The following is a 21,154-nucleotide window of genomic DNA, read 5'->3' as shown; positions in this document are numbered from 1 at the left end:
TATTTTTTTAGTACAGTATTACTGATGACACTGTCACTCTTTAACAACGTGTAGTTATATATTCAAATAAAAATATACGATAATATCCAAAAATAGTGTGGCATTTTAAGCAAACACCATTCAACACCCACATGTCAGCTTTCGGGAAAGACTATGGAATGGTTCCAAATTCGAACCCTTAAGACTTGGCTCCCTTTAGGGTTCGGATTTGCACCTCTACATCCATCCCGAACCCTATAAGGTGCCACTTAGTTAGATTTGCTCGTAGGGTGCAAATAAGAACCATAATAGAACCCTAATTTCTCTGTGTGTACATGGAAACGTGTTCGTGCTCCGTACTGCACGGATGTACAGTACGGTCGATAAATAGTAAAGATATGTACAGATATGTATAAAATCAGTGCTGACAGAGCCCAGGATGAGAGTGTTTCTGCCCACGATTTTGTTGTCCCTGGTGCAAAATAAAAACTTATAAGTAAAAAAAAACAAAACAAAACAAAACAAAAATAATTATTTAGCGTCCAGCGTTGAGGTCGCTCACAGAATGAAGAGGTGATTTTTTTTTTTTTTTTTTTTTTTTGGTGTGAAGGGGATGCGTCCGCACCCAACGCACCCCCCTGGTGACGCCCATGCAGAAGTGGGAAAAGTAATGGAAATAACCGTGGCAGACGGTGTATGGTTATGCACTGTTACATTAGCACCACCCACCTTCACGGGTATGCCTACCGTACATAAACTGGCCGGGAAGCGTTTTTTTTTTTTTTTTTTTTGTTTTGTTTTGTTTTTGTTTTTTTAAGACGGCACAGATTGGGGCATGGCGCGTATTAAACCTACGGGAAACACGTTGGGTTAGGGTTAGGGTTTAGGGTTAGGGTTAGGGTTAGGGTTAGGGTTAGGGTTAGGGTTAGGGTCCCCAATCTGTGCCGTCTTAAAAAAAAAAAACAAAAAAAAAAAAAAAAAAAAAAACAAAAAAAAAAACGCGCCCGGGAAGATGCCGGCCGGGTCTGCAAGACTCACATCGCTTCGGATGGGTTGGATTTGGTTCAAACAACTTTATCGTGTTTTTGATCCCAGACAGGTAACTTTTTAGATTTAATATTTTATAGGACTCTGTAGAATATACTCGTGAAATAGGCCCCACCACTGCGTGTCCGTATTAATATACAACGGTGGCTCGACTGTTTATACTCGTGAATTCAGCCCCACTTCACCGTGTGGCGTTCATCGCTAGCCAAGCACGACGGCCGTTGAGGCTTACTTCCACAATAGGAATAGGAGCTGTAATACTCGTAAATGCGGCCCTACCCAACGGCTTTTACGCGAGAGGATATTTCTATGCAAGATTTTGTTCATACGAATATACATCGAATATACATGAATTTAGGCAGACTTGTATACTATGTCATGGCATGGACATGCATTTCTCTCTCACCTCGCATGCACACACACGTCGCGTGTGAGCCATAGATTTCCAATCCGTGACGTCTCACAAAAATGCACTTTCGGGTTGGCGATTTGGGAACCACAATTTGGTAAAATTTAATACTCATAAATTCGAAGCAGGCGCCTTTTTTTAATTACATATTTTTAGGTTAAAGAGGCTTAAAATATTATCAAATGAGAAAATGATATTATTTTAAGGGTTATTTCCCCCTATATATTTTTGCTATAAGCTGAAACCAGATTTGGCTGCCACCTTTTGCCACTATTTGTGTTAGAGCCGATTTTCCGTGACACATTACTTCTATTTTGGACCTGGCAGACGCTTAGGAATTCTGGTATCATACGGCGCCGCATGAGGGCGGCATTCTTTGTTTAATTCATTATTTTTTTCTCGCACGTTCAAGGAACAGAAACACGATTAACACTGAATAAGAGGCAAATAAAGTTATAAAATACATGTATAGGGCTAGTTCCGGCACCTGAAAGACCCCTCTTCCGAAGAGTGAAGAGTACATAATTGCACATATCCAATTAGGCCATAGCCATATTGTCAATATTGTCATAGCCACTACTGTAAACATAGTTTTTTCCCTCTGCGATACATACTGTATGGACACCTAAATATTTCAATCCTACTCTTGAAATATGCAGATAGAACGTTATACACCAAAACACAGAGATTTTGTCATCGGTTACTCTTTAAAAGCAAAGTCTGTTGCTTTCCGGCCGCTCACCAAATTGTATAGGATCGCAGTCTGATGAATGCGATGGCGTCGATCGATTATCAGGTCAGCGTTAGATATTGCTCGCGTGAGCCTCATCGGACGATCTTGCCTCATCGGATCATGCCCGACCTGTCTGACATTAACCTGATAGGCGACCAATACAAGTTGGATTTATCCGACTGTGATCCCATACATTTTGTGGGTTGCCGGAAGAAAAAACTAGAAATGTCGCTACAGCGACTGGTGTATGCCTCCGCCATAATGCATGGTTCTCCTAATAGGTCTATAGTACAATGTCTTGACAATGTGTGGTGACAGTTTCACACAATTGGCAAAATATTAAAATGACAGGTTTGCCACAAATGTGCTGAATGTTCACTTTCCTAGAACTGGGTTCAATTGGATGAATGATTAAAACGTCAGAGTGCAGGTATTTGGGGGAACTGATGATTTTCACTTGACTTTCGACCCTTTTACAAGTTTATGCATTGAGCAATTTTCAAGGGATTGAGAAAAAGTATAATTTCAGTATCAAATGGTAAAATAGTATTATCGAAACCTGGCCTTTGACCTTTGACTCCACAGTTCCAAAGCGAATCACTGTTAGGTAGAACATGCATAAATATGTAAGTTTCATGACAATACCTTGAGTTACTTTTGAGATATGGAGGAAAAAGTGCAATTTAGCACTTTCACTTGACCTTTGACCTTTTGACCTTTGACCTTTTGGCAAGAAACTTCCCACATAATATATATTGGGTTATACATGCATACATCAAGTTTTAAAAAAATCCTTCAGGCATTGCATAAATATAAGGAAAGTAGTTATATTTTGAGGAGTTGACCTTGACCTTTGACCCCTGACCTTTGACCCATGACCCCCAACTTCCCTAGATAATCACTGCCCATCGGTACAAGCATATATACTAAATTCCATGAAGATACCTTGAGCCATTTGCGAGATATGGAGAAAAACATGAAATTTCAATTTTTTTCGCAAAATAACCTGTGACCTTTGACCTTTGACCCTGTGACCCTAAAATCCACACAAAGTATCATCCCCCAAGGATATACCCTCATACCAAGTTTGATGCAAAACCACCACACGGTTCTTGAGATATCGACAAAAACAAAACGGGACGGACGGACGGACGGACGGACGGACGACCCGAAAACATAATGCCCTCGGCCACTTCGTTGGCGGAGGCATAAAAAATGCTTCCGACGACTGACTGATGAGAAAAAAAAAAATTCTTGCGGAACGGGGATCAGTTTATGATTTCATATGATAGTGATTCCGATAGATATTTCATAAAATATTTTTTATTATAGCTTTTTCGAGTAAACTTTTGTACACGGCAGACTCATTTTTAGTTGCTAAGGCATAACCTTTCATTTTCCTGATTACTGACTTCACAATTTGTTATCTTTCCAGTAAAATTAGACAAAATGGTTTTTCGAGTGTTGCGCTCGTATGAATTGATATGGCATAGGCCTAAAGGTTATAATGTAGAGAGATGAAAGATATATCGGAGAATTATTTTGTATCACACATTTATGTCCTGCTAGAACAAAGTGAAGAAATTGACCCAAAGCAAAAGGTATACAGCGTACATGATAAACTTATATTCTTACAAATTTACACAGACAACAGTATCATTTTTCAGTAGGCTACGTGTGTAATAATATGGAACTTTCAGCATAAATTCGATTCTTTTAACGAAACCCGAATGTTTGTACACTTTTTGTGACATGTAAGCATCTTGTATTGAATTGTAGTTTAAAAGCAGTGTCAGTAAATGTGAAAAGATAAATCATTTTTTGAAGAAAACAAATAACAGCCTAAGATTTGCATTGCTTTATTCGTCCTTTACAGACAGATTTTTGGTAGCCAATGAAAAATCAGCATCACAGTGACGTCATATGAGTTTGAAATTATGTTCAATCAATTTTACGCCCTCAGTTACCCCAGACACCAAATTTGGGTAAAAAGAAACCACGGAACATAATTTTGGCGCACTTTGAGCTCATTCTAGCCAACTGTGCACCGTACTCCGGCTTCCAGACCCTCTGCCCATTACATTTCGCTATTCAGGATATTGACGCCCTCAACGTCGAAAACTAGTATAGTTTAAGGTGGTTTTGTCCTGTTGCCTTCGGAAAAAGCGGCGACTTCTCGCGGGGCGGCGACTTCGTCGCCGCGGAGTCCAGTTGGCAAAGGGTCTGGGAACCAGACTAGCTCCGCTGCAGAGATTTTCTTGTGAGCGGTCTACCGGCTGTAATACCTTCTTCTTGGATTATCTTCAACTGAAGGTGTATTATGGTAAAACGAAGGTGCCTATCGATTTTTGTGATGGTGCCCTCCCTTGTTCCGTCTTTGCACACACACACACACACACACACACACACACACACAAATAAGTAAATTCTTCAGGGTCTGCGATACTGGCCATGCTTTTTGACTGTTTTTGTTTTTTTTTTTTTTTTGTTTTTTTTTTTTTTTAATTTGATGCGTGCTGTAGTTTCTGCCGGGGAGAGGCGCGCCGCGCATCTGAGGGCTTATGACGTAACAAAGGCTTCTATATTGGGAAATCGGGCGATTTTTCAGTGGGTGAAAATCACTTATCTCTATGGAAGAGCAAGATCGATCATTAGTGGAAAGCAACTGCTTGGCGGAGGTCTGCGCTCTCGGAGTGCTTTTCTAGTTCAAACTTGCTATGGAGGTTTATGGAGGGTTATCCTAGGTAACAGAAGTCTTCATTGACAGCGCCCTCTGCATTGTTCCGACTTTTAAAGGATGCCATGATATATTTCTTGTAAGTGCCATACCAACCTCATTTAGTCGTCGGATTTTATTCAGACTTTCGTCCTACTTGTCCATGTAGAATGACAACCCGCACACCGCGGGTGCTCATTCTAAATGGACAGGTAGGACACAACAGTTTGTGGTAATGGTGCTCTCACTGCTTGGACTTGGATTTCATGTCACATTTCTTTACAGATCTTATTGACCCTTGTTATGGAGGTCTATGGGGAGTTATCGTAGGTAACAAAAGTTATCATTTGCACCGTCCTCATTGTTCCGACTTTTTAGAAATTAAAATTTATTCATATTCCACATAGTGGACATGACATTGTATCATACCTATACAGAGTATAACTTTACAAAATATCGTGATACTTTTAGATGAAATTACAAATGTGGAGGGGACTAACTTAGAAGTACCGCTTGTGAAATATAAAGAGTCCCCCTACAAAATACAGACAAAATGATATCATAGAAAAGGCGAAGTGTTATAACAAAAAAAAAACTATTATTATATACATCATTAAGGGCACAATTATGAACCCTGGTATGGATATACAAGTAAAGTTACACGATACAGGTTTATGTACAAAATGTTTACAGTGTCCATTTGCATATATGCCATTAGAATAATGAATAAACAGAAGATAGAACCTTCCGAGTACATACTTCATGAAAGTACTAGGTGTTTCAGAAAACATTTCCCACATTTGATCATCAATAGTTCAAAGACCTTTCATCCGATAAAACTGTCATTGATATGAGTAATAGCTGAATAATGTACAATTTTGGAGGTGATTTGAATGTGAAAGCATAAATCAGTTTCATTAAATCTAAGATTGATTTTTTTTTTGATATTAAAACCACCTCCAACAAAATTGTGCACTATTCAGCTATCACTCATATCAATGACAATGTTATCTGATACATAGCTTTTGAATTATTAAGAATAAAAAGTGGGAAATGTTCTCTGAAACACCTAGTACATATTAGGGGGTTCACACGTACACCAATTAGCGGGATACAAATCTCGAGATTTGCATCGCGATCGGTATCTCGAGTTTTTTGCACGTATGGACAGAAAAAACCCGAAAATTAGCGCTATAAGCATCGCGATGCTGATCCCAAGAAATCTTGCGCTACTTCCTCAATTAGCGGGATAATTCGCCCGGCGCGCGAAATTATTTTTCCCCAGCACAACTGCAGTGATTTCTTACGCGCGGTATCGTGATATCGATCTCCTCAGAGAGAGTGCGTGACGATATCTGTTTACCTGTGTGTCGAATTACGTTAGTGAGTGTGGCGTAATTTCTCTAGGTTCGTTTCCCGTCCATTTCTCTCTTTTTTTCTCTTTTGCTTTCGTATCATTCTATCTCTTTTATTCTCAGAGTACAATCGCACTTCTGAGAGTGTTTTGTTCATTTCTTTAAGTGTATATCTCGTTTGCAACAATTTATAGGTGAGTTTTTGTTCGAGTGTTTGTTGAGTTTTTTGATTGAACACGATGTAGATTATCTACGTGTGTGCGAGAACATCGTACTTTGCATGGTACCCACTCGTTTGTCTCCGTGTAAGCATTTTTACCGTAAAGTGTCTTCATCGTTCGTCTTCCAAGCATCGGGTTTTCACCCTTTAGTTTTCCTCATTGTAGTTTTTACCTCGATTTTTTTTCCGGTGCAAGATGTTCTGTGTATTTTTTTCTACGGAAAATGCCATAGTTGATGGTCTTCGTGTATTCATTACTAAACACTAAACAAAAAGTAAGTTCCCCCTAAAACAAACCTCTGTCATTTATGAATTAGGAACCTTTGAGGAAATCTGAATACATGATTATGTAGCTGTATTTCTCGGCTACCTTTCTATGTGAAATTCAGTGGATATCACTTCGACACGCTTGAGTGAGCATGACTTAAGGTCAAAATGGTCACTTTTTGAAGTTCACAAGCCCAATTTTGCAACTTTGATTTGGTGATATCGAAACAAATTTCAACTTTCCAGGATAAAAAGGCATGCAACGTATAATTTATGTGCTTCTTATCGTACCATGTGACTTGTGCACAAAATTTCACGGTTGAGTGAACACGGGGTGAAATTACCGAAATGGCCGATTTGACATGTTTCTCGTGGTATTCTGTAAATTGAGATTGAATTCGTGTGTTGAACAGTTTTTACACACAATTCAGGTAATTTCACGGTTGAATGAGCACATTAAAAACAAAGAAAAATAACAATTTGAATTGTGCAGTAAGAATTGCGATAATTTTGCGCACTGTAATCAACTGTTTAATGCTTTTCGTATTGTGTTTAATACCACTGTGCATAAATCACCTGACATTTCAGTCACGCTTCAATGAGCATGTGGGGCTGGAAAACCCGTTTTACCCTTTATAATAAAAAAAGTATTCATGTTTTTTTATGTTCTAGTTGCAATGTTGGGAAAATACTCTGATTTCAATGAACAAAAATAACATTTCAATAAAAAATTACATGGTGACATGCTTCAGTGAGCACACAAGATGAGCAAAGTGTGCGGGTCAAGACCATTTTTCGTGGCTGAAATTCCCATAAGATTTACATTTGTTTTGTTTATGAAGACGCATTCAGCGGTGTTAGCGGATAGAGCCTAAAAAGTGAGTGAAGATGCTATCCAATCTGTGTAATATTGCCATAACGGTCACATAACAGTCAACCAGCATTTGAAGCAACTATCATTACCATCACAATCATCAACACCACATGAACAACAAAGAACACTCACCACAATCAATATCTGTCTCCAGACTCTTAGTGCATATTTGCAGCACGGGAGGATATTGATGTTTAACAGAAGTGAAATTTGGTACCATGTCAATGACCAATTGCATTTATTTTCCCTTCAGTTAATGCATGACTTCATGACGTCACAAAGACATCAAGAACTTAATGCCAAAATTAGTATTCAGTAGCGAGGACAAAGGCCCTGAGATTTAATTTGCATAATTTCTCATCTCTGCCCCAACAAGGGAATTTCATCAAACTAAAGGCAGACCAATTTCCCAGGAATACTTCAATATTTAATCAAAGGGAGTCATGGATTATAAGGGGGGTTCGCGGCCCGCGAAATTATTTTTCCCACATAAGTTCCGGACCCCAAGTCTACATTATATGAATATTCATATGATTTGTGTCTTCAAAATAAGAGTACGCATGCGCGTGGACATTAAATGTCGACCTCCAAAATTGTGTTGTGCTCGGATATATCTTTGTTGCCCCAGCACAACTGCAGTGATTTCTTACGCGCGGTATCGTGATATCGATCTCCTCAGAGAGAGTGCGTGACGATATCTGTTTACCTGTGTGTCGAATTACGTTAGTGAGTGTGGCGTAATTTCTCTAGGTTGGTTTCCGTCCATTTCTCTCTTTTTTCTCTCTTTTGCTTTCGTATCATTCTATCTCTTTTATTCTCAGAGTACAATCGCACTTCTGAGAGTGTTTTGTTCATTCTTTTAAGTGATTATCTCGTTTGCAACAATTTATAGGTGATTTTTTGTTCGAGTGTTTGTTGAGTTTTTTGATTGAACACGATGTAGATTATCTACGTGTGTGCGAGAACATCGTACTTTGCATGGTACCCACTCGTTTATTTCTGTGCAAGCATTTTTACCGTAAAGTGTCTTCATCGTTCGTCTTCCAAGCATCGGGTTTTCACCCTAGTTTTCCTCATTGTAGTTTTTACCTCGATTTTTTTTTTTCCGGTGCAAGATGTTCTGTGTATTTTTTTTCCGGTGCAAGATGTTCTGTGTATTTTTTTTTTTCTACGGTAAAATGCCATCGTTGATGGTCTTCGTGTATTCATTACTAGTTTTCCACCTCCGTTTCATTTTGTGTACAACTTCTGTCTAGCTAGGTCTGACGTCTGAATGTCTGCATCGTTTGCTGATGTGTTTTGTGAGAGTGACTATATTATGATGGGAGTGATATTCAGGGTTTTGCTGTGGTTGAGATGATATTGATGATGATGATAATGATTCTGGTGATGTTGCTGTACGAACCCTTTATGACGATGCAATTTATTTTGTGTGACCATGACGTTGACGATGGCGAGTACGACACGATCTGCGAGTAGCCCAACTGTTAGGCTGATGACGAGAGTGACACTGAAACGGGGGCTGTGCTCGCTCGTGCACAGGAGTGGTCTAAAGACCTGCATTTAATTTTTTTTTCCTTTTGCTTGTTCACTCGGGTTTAGTGCTACCAAAATTCGTGTCTCCGAAGAAACTCAATCAAAAGCTTGACAATAAGTTTGCATCAGGTCTATTCTGTTCTAGTAAATATTAGATCTAAATGGCGATGCTAATTTAGTTTTCATTTAGAACTCGATGAAATATCCCATTTTCTTTGCTCATTTTTCAACTAATAAATTATTTAGAACTGTACTTAAATTCTGATGTACTGCGTTCACCATTGTGTTAAATCAATAAAAAAAAAGAGCCTGCTGAGCAGGTGTTTCATTCTATCCTTTTCATTTCCTCCCTATCCTTTTTGTTTCCTTTCTGTCACTTTCTTCTTTGACCCTGGATGGAAAAAAAATCCCATCTTGCCATATAAAGACAGAACACATACCATCATGAAATATTATGACATTAAACTAATAAAAACAAATGTAAGCGATGAAATTTCTTGTTTGTGAAAATAAATCATAAATCAAAGGTGATTTCTTATGAAGCAGTTCTTTCAAATGTCCAACAGCTTCGACAATGAAGCAAGTGAAATCTGAAAACTATTGTGGCAACAAGTGATATTGATAGGGAATTCTGACAAAGACTGTCGCACCATTGGATGTTTGAATATGTCTTTTTTTTATTGGATGGGTTATAAAACTAAACGCCACCGATAAAATTACAATCGCTCTCAATTACAATCTAGGAGGAGCAGTAGGGATTCGTTTGTACCATGCCACGTGCTGCGTGTTTTTTCAGCCCAATGCTTCCCCACACGTTAAAAAATAGTATGACACACAAGCCATCGCATCGCGATCGAAGTTTGAGCGACAGCGACAACACGTGCGGAGCGCGAAATTATTTTTCCCACATAAGTTCAGGACCCCACGTCTACACAATATGAATATTCATATATTCATTAGGCAGGAGGGTTGATGCGTGTACACTCATGCAAATGTGCACTTAGTTACCTCAATACAGCACTAGTTTATGTGAATTTTATGAAAGGAAATTATAAACTGTGAATAAATTATGAAAAAAAAAACACATTATGCTTTTGGGTATTTTATTCATAAATCCTCTTCATTTCAACCCATTTGTAATCACATCTTACCCACTTGCAAATCGACGTGTCCATAACGTCTTCGAGCCCCCCCCCCCCCCCCCCGAGATAGCTCTGGGACATTCCATTCAATGACGGGGTTTTTATTTTGCAACGTTATCAAATAACTCTAATGTAAGCAAGTTCTTGCTATGGCTAATCTATTTCATAATGTATCATAATATATCTATGCTTAAATAACCTAATTCAAATTTGCAGAGACATAGAAAATGATTTGTTTTACAATCGTGATACGTTCAACTACTCATTTACTCTGTGCTGAAATCCGCATGTCTGCTCCGCACGTGTTGTCGCTATCGCTCAAACTTCGATCGCGATGCGATGGCTTGTGTGTGGTACTATTTTTTAACGTGTGGGGAAGCATTGGGCTGAAAAAACACGCAGCACGTGGCATGGTACAAACGAATCGGACGTAAAAAGTCGTACATTCAAGAGCTAAAACGGACAAATAGCGAAATCATAGTCCACTGAAAAGGTCTTGACACTGTAATGTATGTTCCAAAATCATGTTTGGCTTAGTTTTGAGAGGATTTTTTACACTTTGAAGGTTTTCTTCGCACGAGATCAGCGCCAGGGATTGTTGTTAGACAATTTGTTCATGTTACTTGTTAACGCCCTCTATTGACGGCACCACCCGAGTGTCTCGGGCCTGGTTCAATAAAGCCTTTCACACCCTACTCGAGGTCGTCTGGAGTTTCGTTATTCGACTGGCGTGGTGGCAGCGTCGGGATCAACGCAACGACCCATTTTAGAACGCGTAACTAACCAGGAATCAACGGAACCTCGCTCAAGCCTTGAGGTCAGACGTTCAGCATGTCATTTGTTGTGATAACGTCGGGTAGGTGTTCCAACCTTGTGACTGGATAGTCCCACGTATAATACACGTGCGCACATGTGCCGACACACAGGCGCAGCCCCTCCACCGTGATGGTGGTGGACCAGGCCCGGGTCCACCGGCGCACCGGCGCACCGAGCTTCGCGTACCGACGAAGCGGCACGCAAGCGTCGCACACCAACCTTGTGTTTTATGTTGACCTGTATGTGACCTGTGTGAGTGACGTCCCTACCCGTTCCCGTGATTGTTGGTCGGCAGCCAGATGCACAACCTCCACCAGCCTCCAGTTGTAGCTTGCCTGCAGTCCAAGCATTCTGGGCGAGATGTGTACTTTGATGCTGTGGCCGTGTTCATCACATGCACGCGGACATGTATGCGAGCAGCTCCCCGACTCCGGCATCGCAGCACTGTTCTGGCTCGTTGCGGTTGCTGTCCCCTCACCGTTCCTGTACCGTCTCCACATATTCTGTCCTGTCTTCATATCTTTCTGTGCGCGTTCATCACCTGTGTCCTTCATCTTACTCGTGAGCTGAGATTTTGTTCGTCATCCGGTTGAGCAGTCCTGGGATGTTCATCTTCTCCAGCCTCGTATTTATATGTCAGCCGCCAGCCATCAGTAGGCCTATGTTCTGCAGTTTCCCCGCTCCACCACACAAAGCGATGTGTGGATTGCCACGGATCTCGCTGTCATCTGTACCTGACGCTGAAGTTCATCCCGTCTTGTCTACATCCTCATCGTGTTCATGTCGCGTTATTCTTGTCTTTATATCTTCATCAGTCGCTGTGGCATCGCTTGTCTTAATTCATTCTTGATGAGCATTTGGAAATCAAGCTCCAGACTATGATGGAATCACCAAGGAGCCGCTGTATTCTCTCCAATCTGTGATACATACATTTTTTTTTTTCCGGAAATCAGATGGACATTATGTTGATGTTAATTTTTTGTGAACTATTGATTTAATATGTCTATTGAGCTCAGCCACAGTATGTCCTTCACGTATTCCTTGCTTGTCGTTGTCTTGTATTCTTGTCGTCTTTGTTATTTGCTGTGACAGGGGAAGAGGAAGAATGAAATGTGATGATTAATGGTTATATGAATGACTGTGTTTTTTAATTATAATCTAATGTTAGGTCCTTAAGTATGAAGTTAGATATTGTTGAGTAATATTGTTTGTTTGTAATTTGGGAACTACAGTGTAGCTGGTAAAAAGGTGAAGAGAAGTGTGATAATTGAGATGTGTTACAGTTTGTATCTTTGTACATGTATAATGGTATGTTATATGCACACACTGAAGTATTAATGATGTAAGAAGGTGCTGAATGGAACTGAATGAAAATGAAGTTTAAATGATTTTATTACTGATGTAACTATTAAATTGTTGAAGGAAAATGAGGTTAGTTTTGATGGTGATTTTAATAGTCATGATTGTATGTAGAAGGAAATACGAGAATGAGAAGTAAAGAGAAGTTGTGTTATGATTGTAATTGATAGTACATGTACATTTGTTTTTGTATTGTAATGATTGTAACAGTAATGCATGTGTAAGGAATGAAGTAGGAAAGGAGAAGCGAAAGGAAGATAAAATGATTGCAATGATGATAATAGTATATGGAAAGAATTGGGGAAGGAGATGTGAAAGGTTGTGTAATGATTGAAATTAGTATATATATGATGATAGTATAAGGAAAGGAGTAGGGAAGGAGTAATATAAGAGGTTGTGATCTTATTATTTTGATTTTATGATAAATGGTAATGATGTTTAGTTACAGCCTGTTGATATGTTGATGATTGTTTGCCTTTCACAATGTATACAAAATGTGGCATGTGCAAGGTACTAGTACACACGTACGAGTTAGGAGTGAAGTAGTTATTTGTTTTTGTTCCCATTTCCACTCTTTATTCAGTATAGAAGATTTTATACAGATAATGATATTTATTTTAAGAACAAGATGTTGTTTTGGTGCGAATAGTTGATTACACTATTCAGTATTCAGCTTTGTGTACTAAGACAAGTGTAATATTTTGTGGAATGCGTTTATTTATTTTATGGCTAAGTACTGCTTGCAACAAGTTGCAGGTACATGTGTTTGGTTATTAGTTTTATTGAGCATACCCATCAGAGCCACTGGCATGGGGTTGCCTGTTTTAATGAGGAATATTTTGGGGTCGATAATTTTTGTTGGTGCTATTATGCCAAATCATTTTCTCACTTGCCATGTATTTTGGTGGTGTTTTCTATGGTGGTTTAGTGATATCTGTTATTGCAATTACAGAAGATTGTGCCAATTCGGTCATTATACAACAAATAATTTCATGATCAGGTTTTGCAGCTAACCTGACACTTCATTTATAGTTTCAGTTTTTTTTTTTTTTTATGGTGATACCCACCCTCCCACTGAACGTGGCTCAGAGCTGTTCTGATGGACCCCCTTTTGGTTATGCGAACTTCTCGTTGACCAGTTTATTTTGTGATACTGTTTATTGATAATCAAATTCATAGGTAATTTGCCAGTACTTATATTGTTGGACTACATGTAGTCCCCAGAGTCATAGTCATTCAATGATTATGTTTAAGTAGCAATGAGTTTGAAGCCTGTGTTTTATTGTATAGATAGTCACGTGAGTACTACATGAATAACCTAGCCATACGGATATACATATATGGGTCATGTTTATTTTTGCCTGTGTAGGTGATCAAGTCTATATTATTTTTTGAATGGGGATTTTTTGAAACTTAGATGGTTTTTGTTCAGGTCTTTTAAATAACCATTGTTTTTGTTAAATGGTCATAACAGTTCTACACTGTTGTTCCATTGATTACCTGTTTATTGATCTCCATGCAAGTTCTGCCTATTTTGTAGGCATCATAATATCTCTCTTACGTTTTCAGGGGATTGTGAAGTAACAAACCTTTCATTGTTTACGTGGTACTCTCTCCTAGAGCATTAGTTATGATTACCTTTTCATTATGTGACTGAAGTTTTTATATTAGATTAGTTTGCCTTGTTAGGACGTGCCGCATACGCGGGCCCTGTTGTTTATGATAGTATAGTACACGTTGTAGTTATCCCTATTCAGTTTTTCATTTGGCGAAAGAAGGGGATATAGAAGATGTGATCAGGATGATTTGAGTGTATGATTATATAAATATTATACATGGTGTGAAGTCTACACATTGTGTTGGTTAACCATCACACATGGTAATGATTTTAATGGTCAGAATTATTGTAAAGCCAATGCTGGTTTTATTTTTGTGATATATATGTTTTAATGTATATACCCTTATTGTATCTTGATCTTGATAAGAAATCGATGAGTGTATATTGATATTGTCTGCAGGAATAGTTTTATGTTGAAGAGTTTTTTTTTTTTGTTGAGTGTAATATTAATAGACGCATGCACTGCCTATTGTATCATGAAGGTAATCAGTGTTGCGGTTTAACGGCCAGCAGGATATGAATTTATCCAATTTAGGCATGTTACGTTAAATTTTTATAGTCAACTCCTTTCATGGGTAGTTTATAAGCCCAATGGTGTTTGTTCGTTTGTGTTATCAATATTTTTTGTTTTATATTGATCGATTTAATGAGAAGGAAAGAAAGAAGAAGAAAGAAAGAAGAAAAAAGGCAGTCACGCCAGGGATTGTTGTTAGACAGTTTGTTCATGTTACTTGTTAACGCCCTCTATTGACGGCACCACCCGAGTGTCTCCGGCCTGGTTCAATAAATCCTTTCACACCCTACTCGAGGTCGTCTGGAGTTTCGTTATTCGACTGGCGCAGCAATGAGTTCGGTGAACTAGCTACTCATACAACGTGTACTGTATGTATAGAACATGTGACTGCATGCGGCAAGAACGCTAGGAATGCACCAGGTACGGTGTGCTGCAAATTCTTGGGGCGAAATTAGCCTTCATTGTTCAGCCCGTCTAGTATTTATATTTGTATAATAATTCTATTCTTCATAAAATCACGATAAAAATACTTCATATATTCATTATATATTTTAGAAGCGTAATATGAAATATTTTTTTTTTCAGTCCAAGGAAAAAAAATAAAAAAATAAAAAGGTAATAATAAATAATAGTTCATGACTCAAGTCTAACTTCCATGCGCCTTCTTACAGTTACCCCGCAGTTGCCCATGGATACGATGCATAAGTAATCAGCTGTTTACAGAGTTGTACCTACCCTACTGCTCCTCCTAGATTGTAATTGAGAGCGATTGTGATTTTATCGGTGGCGTTTATAGTTTTATAACCCTATCCAATAAAAAAAGACATATTCAAACATCCAATGGTGTGACAGTTTTTGTCAGAATTCCCTATCAATATCACTTGTTGCCACAATAGTTTTCAGATTTCACTTGCTTCATTATCGAAGCTGTTGGACACTTGAAAGAACTGCTTCATAAGAAAATACCTTTGATTTATGATTTATTTTCACAAACAAGAAATTTCATCGCTTACATTTTTTTTTATTAGTTTAATGTCATAATATTTCGCGATGGTATGTGTTCTGTCTTTATATGGCAAGATGGGATTTTTTTTTTTCCATCCAGGGTCAAAGAAGAAAGTGACAGAAAGGAAACAAAAAGGATAGGGAGGAAATGAAAAGGATAGAATGAAACACCTGCTAAGCAGGCTCTTTTTTTTTTATTGATTTAACACAATGGTGAACGCAGTACATCAGAATTTAAATACAGTTCTAAACAAGGAAAAGTAGAAACTACGCGGTGCGTAATACATGTCCCCGCCGGAAGTAGCATTTAGTAGCAAAATGTACAATATAGGTAAAAAGATGAAGGTCAAAGGTCAAAGAAATCAAAGGTCAAAATTCTATGTAGAAGTTTTAAAGCCCTCACCTAGTGCCATCACATAAAGCAAACGGAATCGAAATCGTGTTAGAAATGGCGAAGGAGTAGCATTTTGTAGCCAATGTACAATATAGGTAAAAAAAATCAAGGTCAAAGGTCAAAGAAGTCAAAAGTCAAAATTCTGTGTAGAAGTTTTGAAGCCCTCACCTAGTGCCATCACATAAAGCAAACGGAATCGAAATCGGGTTAGAAATGGCGAAGGAGTAGCATTTGGTAGCAAAATGTACAATACAGATCAAAAATCAAGGTCAAAGGTCAAAGAAGTCAAAGGTCAAAATTCTGTGTAAAAGTTTTGAAGCCCTCACCTAGTGCCATCACTTAAAGCAAACGGAATTGAAATCGGGTTACAAATGGTGAAGGAGTAGCATTTTGTAGCAAAATGTACAATATAGGTCAAAAATCAAGGTCAAAGGTCAAAGAAGTCAAAGGTCAAAATTCTGTGTAGAAGTTTTGAAGCCCTCACCTAGTGCCATCACATAAAGCAAACGGAATCAAAATCGGGTTAGAAATAGCGAAGGAGTAGCATTTTGTAGGCAATGTACAATATAGGTCAAAAATCAAGGTCAAAGGTCAAAGAAGTCAAAGGTCAAAATTCTGTGTAGAAGTTTCGAAGCCCTCACCTAGTGCCATCATATAAAGCAAACGGAATCAAAATCGGGTTAGAAATGGCGAAGGAGTAGCATTTTGAAGCAAAATGTACAATATAGGTCAAAGGTCAAGGTCAAAGGTCACAACTGAAATTCTGTATAGAATTTTCAAAGCTCCCATATAGTGCTATCATATAAAGCAAACAGAATCAAAATGGGGTTAGAAATGGCGAAGGAGTAGCATTTTGAACATTTTGATCACACACGGACACACGGACGGACGGACACACGGACACACACACGTACGTAATTTACTAGTTGAAAAATGAGCAAATAAAATGGGATTTCATCGAGTTCTAAATGAAAACTAAATTAGCATCGCCATTTAGATCTAATATTTACTAGAACAGAATAGACCGGATGCAAACTTATTGTCAAGCTTTTGGTTGAGTTTCTTCAGAGACACGAATTCTGGTAGCACTAAACCCGAGTGAACAACCAAAAGGAAAAAAAAAATATAAAATGCAGGTCTTTAGACCACTCCTGTGCACGAGCGAGCACAGCCCCCGTTTCAGTGTCACTCTCGTCATCAGCCTAACAGTTGGGCTACTCGCAGATCGTGTCGTACTCGCCATCGTCAACGTCATGGTCACACAAAATAAATTGCATCGTCATAAAGGGTTCGTACAGCAACATCACCAGAATCATTATCATCATCATCAATATCATCTCAACCACAGCAAAACCCTGAATATCACTCCCATCATAGTCACTCTCACAAAACACATCAGCAAACGATACAGACATCTCAGACGTCAGACCTAGCTAGACAGAAGTTGTACGCAAAATGAAACGGAGGTGGAAAACTAGTAATGAATACATGAAGACCACCAACGATGGCATTTTACCGTAGAAAAAAAAATACACAGAACATCTTGCACCGGAAAAAAAAATCGAGGTAAAAACTACAATGAGGAAAACTAGGGTGAAAACCCGATGCTTGGAAGACGAACGATGAAGACACTTTACGGTAAAAATGCTTGCACAGAAATAAACGAGTGGGTACCATGCAAAGCACGATGTTTACGCACACACGTAGATAATCTACATCGTGTTCAATCAAAAAACTCAACAAACACTCGAACAAAAAATCAGCTATAAATTGTTGCAAACGAGATAATCACTTTAAAAAATGAACAAAACACTCTCAGAAGTGCGATTGTACTCTGAGAATAAAAGAGATAGAATGATACGAAAGCAAAAGAGAGAAAAAAGAGAGAAATGGACGGGAAGCTAACCTAGAGAAATTACGCCACACTCACTAACGTAATTTGACACACAGGTAAACAGATATCGTCACGCACTCTCTCTGAGGAGATCAATATCACGATACCGCGCGTAAGAAATCACTGCAGGTGTGCTGGGGCAACAAAGATACATGCGGGCACAACACAATGTTGGAGGTCGACATTTTATATCCACGCCCATGCGCACTCTTATTTTGAAGACACAAGTCATATGAATATTCATATAATGTAGACTTGGGGTCCGGAACTTATGTGGGAAAAATAATTTCGCGGGCGTACAGCCGCCTGTATACTGTACTAGTATCCGTGGTCGGCGCGGCGCTATAGGTAAGCTACACGTACGCCCACGCTAGCGCTGTGTAAATTATGCCCCGCGCCGGAAGTGCCCTTGCTACGAAGTGCACTAAATCTTGACGAAAAAGCCACATCCGGGTACTTTTTACGTCATTGGCGATAGCGAGAATTAGCGGGATAATTCTGTACGTGTGGACGCTTGGAAAAAAAAAAACTCGAGATTCCGAGCGCGATCGCTATCCCGTTAATTTTGAGCGTGCGTGAACGGTTGCAAAAAATCTCGAGATATGGAGCGCGATCGTCATCCCGCTATTTTGTACGTGTGAACCCGGCTATTGACTGATTCATTACCTCCGCCAAGGGAGGAGGTTATGTTTTCGTTACCGTTGGTTTGTTCGTTTGTTTGTTTGTTCGTTAGTTTGTCTGTGTGCAAAATAACTCAAAAAGCCGGAAACGGTTTTGGATGAAATTTGCAGGAAAGATTAAGAATGGCACAAGTAACAAAATATTAACTTTTGGTAGTGATCCGAGAATTTTGGGGGAATTTATGAAGGATTTTTGATATTTTGGCATGTAGGGTCAATGAACTTGGGAGTTCAGGCTGCGCGTATTTGAGGTTTGCATCAAAAGCCATGTCTACACCTATCCAAAAACTTGTAGTTATACTAACTACGAGCGCAAAAATTCCTTCCCCTAACCACGACAAAACTTCGATGCCGTTCACACCTACATGCAGTTAACAAAACCTCGAGGTAATGCTAACTACGATAGAAAATAAAGGGCGCCTAGTTCGCACATAGGGTTGCGCGCTATTGTGGAAAAAATTGAGCGTCGTGGTTAACAGTCAGTCCGCAGCACCCGATAATTCGCTCGTATTTATTCAACTCGTATGCAAGCCCGCTTTAGGCTTGCATACGTAATGAGCTGCGTAAGGGGATTTTGTCCTTGGGCTTTCGGCTACAAAAATACACCTTATGTTCACAAATTTGGTATCAAATTCAAGGAAAATATGTAAACTATCGTCACATGTTACTCAAATTATTGTAAATGAAAAATATCATAGCGTAATTTGAGCTTGAAAATGATGAAAAAAGTAATTCGTGCAGTACACTTTCAAGACGTCAAAAAAATACCAAATTCACCTTGCGTCTCAATGAAAATGCTTTATTTGGTAGTCCATCTCCTAATCTTTGTATCCATGTAAATATCTTGACAATTTGTTGCTTAATCCGGTCAGGAACCAGTAAAATATACATCGATGTCAGTGCTGATCAGCTTGAAACCGTGCAATCTCAAGAGTAAGCTCTCTCATTGGACAGCGCCTGCACTCAGCGCTTGCATTTCGTCATTACGCTGCTAAATAACGGTTTCATGCCACTTGCGGTTTCTTGGCACGCGTGTAGTTCAAGCGCTGAACGCACGCACTGTCCAATGAGAGAGCTCTTTCGCACCACTGTACACTTTGTGCGCAGCATACTTCTGGCTTAGGAGTGAATTTTACAGACATTTCAAAACGGAAAAACTAGTATAAATCATGCTTGCGTCTCCTTGACTCCAATATATGATGAGTATCTAAGTTTCCTCTCTACGAAAAAGCCAAAATCAGAAACAACAGTTTCTTAATCCAGTCAGGAACCAAAAAAGAACTTTAGATGACAAAATCATCCGTGAAAAGCAGGTAAAATTTACGCAAATTCAACTGATTATATAGTCATGATAAGATCCGATGTTATAGGCAAATTTAGTATCAAAATAAAGATCAAAGTCTGGAAAACAATTTACCTTGACTTGTAGCCATGACGAATGTATGTATAAGTCGCTACACTGTGAAAACCATAGCCCTATCAAAGTCTCGCAAAATCTCGCACGACGAGACACCTTTCGAACGCAAAGATCGTCAACGAGAGTGCTGAATAAATCTTGCTGGATCGGCTCATTAGCATACGTGCTGCGGACTGACTGTTAACAAAACTCCGTTCACATCTGTCATAGTTTAAGGCCCCGCTGTGAGGGGCCTTCCCAAAACCACGACGAAACCATGACAACACCCTAAGAAATCTTATGGTGTTGTTGTGGTGTCTTCGCCTTAAGGTTTTGTCGTGGTTTTCAAAACTACATGCGTCTACATCTACGCTTACTTGGAGTTTCGTGCCTCGTAGTTTACAAAACCTCGAGGTTTTGAAAACCTTAAGGTAAAGGGATCTAGGTGTGAACCTCACTAACGACGCTTAACTAATAAGACAGGAAAGTGCACGCTAACCCTGTACAAAACAAATGGACAGCGCGCGGTCCTCAAGCGTATTTATTACGCACATCACCTGAGACGCGCTGTCTTTGAAGTTGTTGTTGCTGTTTACCAAGTGTCGTTGATTGTTTTTAGATCATGTTGTTGCCAAATTTTTACCTCCATGAAATATTCCTTATTACTTTAAAATCTCGTTCTTCAAAATAATTCCCTTAATCGATAAAAAGCTATAATATTTAAAATCTTTTTAAGATAATAAAAATACCACGACCTTTGCAAATGATTGATGTTTCTAGGTGTACTGAGTTTGTACATAGCTCTCTTCTGTATCGTCATGTAGGGTAGCCATTTTGTGTCCATTTTTATCGCGCGCCTTCATCTCTACTATCTTTGGTTTGCATGCACGCATAAAAGTGCGTGCTCCACTTTCTGCTAGGGCGAGGCGCGCCGCGCAACTGACGGTTTATGACGTAACAAAGGCTTCTATATTGGGAAATTGGGCAATTTTTCAGCATGTAGACCTATGGGTGGAAATCACTAATCTCTATGGAAGAGCCCAAAGAGCTTTCCCCCAGTGGGACAGAGGAGAACAAATCTCTTCGGGAAGAGCAAGATCATCGGTGGAAAGTAACTGCTAGGCGGAGGTCTGTGCTCTCCGAGTGCTTTTCTAATTTATTTCATTTCTGCGTTTCACTTTCACATAAATGTGACACACC

General features: G+C 39.1%; 1 pseudogene; it reads right to left on the bottom strand.

Moving 5' to 3' along the window:
- LOC140245738 (eukaryotic translation initiation factor 2D-like) overlaps positions 1 to 21,154 on the bottom strand; it is a 335,728-nt pseudogene that overhangs the window by 288,371 nt on the left and 26,203 nt on the right.

This window comes from Diadema setosum, unplaced genomic scaffold (assembly GCF_964275005.1).
Source record: "Diadema setosum unplaced genomic scaffold, eeDiaSeto1 scaffold_26, whole genome shotgun sequence".
Lineage (NCBI taxonomy): Eukaryota > Metazoa > Echinodermata > Echinoidea > Diadematoida > Diadematidae > Diadema > Diadema setosum.
The sequence above is the reverse complement of the archived record's forward strand: the minus strand, read 5'-3'. Positions and strand labels throughout refer to the sequence as shown.